We start from the raw sequence: 3,675 nt of genomic DNA, 5'->3' as shown, positions 1-3,675 counted from the left end.
TATTTTCTCTCTCTCTCTCTGTCTCTTTAAATAGACGAAGTGGAAAACGGAAATGCAGAATGAGCAACTACACTGCTCATATGATGATTTTTTTTTTTATATTTTCGTAACAGCAAATGGTTTTTAAACACTTTTTCTTTTTCCAGAGCATGGCTACGGCGGTCAACAATAAGGCTAAAAACCGCGCGAGGAGGCAGAGGTTCTGTGACGAGCTGCTGAAACTCCTTCGCGAGGGGAGCATGTCGGAAGGAGAGCTGCTGAACAAGGCTATACAGAACCTTGGCATCGGAAAGGACAAGAATGCAATTGAAATACTGCGGCAGGTAGGATGAGAATAGTTATAATCATCATCAGTACTAATGAGAAGAAAAAAAATAAACCATCACTCACACTTTAATTCAACCTGAACTTCTTTTTTCAGTCATGTTTGATGTTATATTTCAGTGTTGGTGATTTAATAGATTTAACCTGTGTTCTTTTGATGGTGCTTTTCCAGGTGGTTGAACTGATGTGGAAACGTAAAATCCTGAAGCTGGATGGGGCCAAGTTCTGCATCGGTGATGAGGACATCCCACTAGAAGAAAAAAAAATCAAGAAAAAACCGAACATCAAAACTCAGAAGCGGAATCACCGCGGCTCTGGAGGATCCGCTGATATACGCCGACGTACAGGTGAGACCCTTTCCAGCTCCCTTAAAGACTCACTGCGCGCTGATGATTGTGCATTATGGCATTGCAGCAGTAATGCAGAATTCTCGGCAAATCGCTTGACATGATTCATAACTGGGGCCTCTAGTGGGTTTTAAGTTATCCTTTTTTTTTTTTTTTTTTTTTTTTTTTTTTTTTAACGCTAGGTTCATGTTTGAGCCGCCGTGGTCACAGCATGATACTTAGAGAGAGGGAGAGGAGATAGAGAGAGGGAGAGGAAACAGAGAGAGGGAGAGGAAACAGAGAGGGAGAGGAGATAGAGAGAGAGAGAGATGGAGGGAGGGAGGGAGGGAGAGAGATATGGAAGGAGAAGATGAAAGAGAGAGAGAGAGATAATATGTGTATAATATGTAATATGTGTTTTTTGTGTATGCATTGTGCATATTTCTAAATTTTTTATTTCTTTTTTATTGTTCATTCAGATTCCGACAGTGATCCGGAGCCTGGCCCAAGCAAGGCTAAGAAAACTTGAAGCCAAGGGGATCATCTTGCTGGATGAAACATGTTTATTTGTAAAAATAAACATCTTGAAATGTCTGGGATTATACTTAACATATATAATAATTGTTAGTTACTAAAAAAAAATGTACAATACTTCTACCTTCAATGGAATAACCCCTTTAATGGAGTTATTCTTCTCTTATATAATGCAGCACCATGAGCATACAGTACTCTTATCTCTACTTACAAATATGCTTGCAAAGGAAAGACCACAAAATATAGTGCTTCATGGACAATACAAGCTTAAACTACAATAAATCAGAAGTGAGCTGTTGTCATCACAACATCCTTCATACAAGATTGCCCTCAAAATCTTCCAAGATGCAAACCCTGCCATTTCGATCAATTTGACTCCACTCGGGAGTTGATACACATCCTCCTGAAAATGTCCCTCATTTCTCTCTCTCTTATTCACAACTCCACAGGGAGTTGTGAATCTGGATATCAAGCATTATACTAACACGAGTTATTGATCATTATAATCTACATATTGGCAAGGCATTTGTAGTCCTGAATTAGTTCTCCCTTTTTCCCCTTATTCCATGATTTGTTACTATGAACCGAGTGATGAAATTCACTTGAGGCTCGGAGAAATATACCAGGGTGAAGGATTTTGAAGTTATACAGCTTCTAAAACAGTTTTCTTTTGAGCTGACATGAACAATGTGCATGACACAGAAGGTACAACATATTAAAATGAGAGTAAAGATACGCACCAGGTTTTAAGGAACCACTGAAACAATTATACACCTTCAACATTCAAATTTACTCTATTTTCAGCCTTACCTATACAATTTGAGTCAGTATAAATAAATAAATAAATAAATAAGTAAAAAAAAATAGGGAAAGAAATGCAGAAAGAAGAGGAGGAGAGGGTAGATAAGTGGAGAGAGAGGGAGAGAGAGAGAGAGAGAGGGGGGGAGGAGGTGAGAGCAAGAGGGAGAGGGAGAGGGATAGAGAGAAAGGGTGAGAAGGAAAGAGAGGCAGGGAGAGGCAGAGAGAGAGAGAGAGGTGTGTGTGTGTGTGTGTGTGTGTGTGTGTGTGTGTGTGTGTGAGTGAGTGAGAAAGAGAAACAGAAACAGAAACAGAAAGAGAGAGAGAGAGAGACTTGTATAGGTCTAAGAATATACCAGGATTCCTGGAAACTAATAACTACCCTAATACAGACCACAAGTCTTCTGATATTTTGAAATATTCTCTCTGGATACTTGAGTCCTGCCCACCGAGGCCTTGTTTGCATCGTCACGCCCGCCTCGAACTCCCAAGCTAACCTCACTCACCGGAACTCAAACCCCGCCAAGTGGGACTCGCACCTCACCGTGACAGTTTGGTCACATCTTTTCTTTTTCTCCTACTTTACTTGTTTTCATTTTTTCTGCTCCCAACTCTCCCACTAGATAATTGTTAAGGTTCGGTGGACCCGAGAGGAGAACTCAACCTCTTGTGAATTGACACAGTCCGGCCTCCCAACCCGCCAGCAATTATCACCCACCCAGTGAATTGCGACATTAAAGAAAAAGTTACAGCCAGAAATCACGAGGAAGCGAAGAAAAATAAGAAAGAAAAAAAATTCTAGATGAGGGCCAGCAACAGGCGTCACGTGCTTATCGAATGATGTTGCCATAGGATGAGCAGATGCTTAAAATGAATATTTAATGTAATTAGAGTATATTAGGTATGACGTAAAATAAATTGTTGTGCAATAGTGTTTTTGATAAGAAAACAGTTTGAAAAAAATCAGTGGAAAAAGAAGGGAAAGGATAAAAAAAAATCGATTTGGCAACTCAGCGGCACATAGGCCGTTACTGTCAACAAACCAGCCTTGCCTCACCCCGTTCTCACTCCCCGGTAAAACCCGCGCATATAATCAGCGGAAGCACCAAATCAAGAAAAATCAAAACAAAACAAATGGTCTTCAAAAAATCATAACCCACATCAAGATAAAACGTGAAAATGACGAATGTAAGCTTTTGTTGCACATGCTCAACACGAAACTGTATACGATGCGTGTGTGTAGTAAATCAAAGGACATGCACAAACTGTCGAAGAGGTCCACTGTGTCAAAATCAAAATCAAAGTCAAAACGGGGACACTGACGACACACAAATTAGAGAAAGTGGTGGCAGAAACTTGGCAGATGAGAGTAATACAGCGTAACGTCAACCGGGCAAGACCTTCCCGCCGGGCGATACTGGCAAACCCACAATCTGGAAGAGGAGATTGCTTTGACCAACGAAATCTACGATAAAATTATCACATTCAACCCAAACCTTTTTGAAATTCCCAAATGCAATGCAACGCGAGAATTCATTTAATAAATCAATTTCTTACTTCGCGAATATATCAATGCATCGCATCTTCAACCGCTTACTCTGAAAGCTATCGCTGCTCTACCCCAGCTCATCTGTCAGAGATCCCATGGCCGGTCAAAAACAGCTGAGGACATCAAGGCTGTGCGAAGAAGGAT

Source organism: Penaeus monodon, chromosome 7, assembly GCF_015228065.2.
Source record: "Penaeus monodon isolate SGIC_2016 chromosome 7, NSTDA_Pmon_1, whole genome shotgun sequence".
NCBI lineage: Eukaryota > Metazoa > Arthropoda > Malacostraca > Decapoda > Penaeidae > Penaeus > Penaeus monodon.
Note: the sequence above shows the minus strand (reverse complement) of the source record.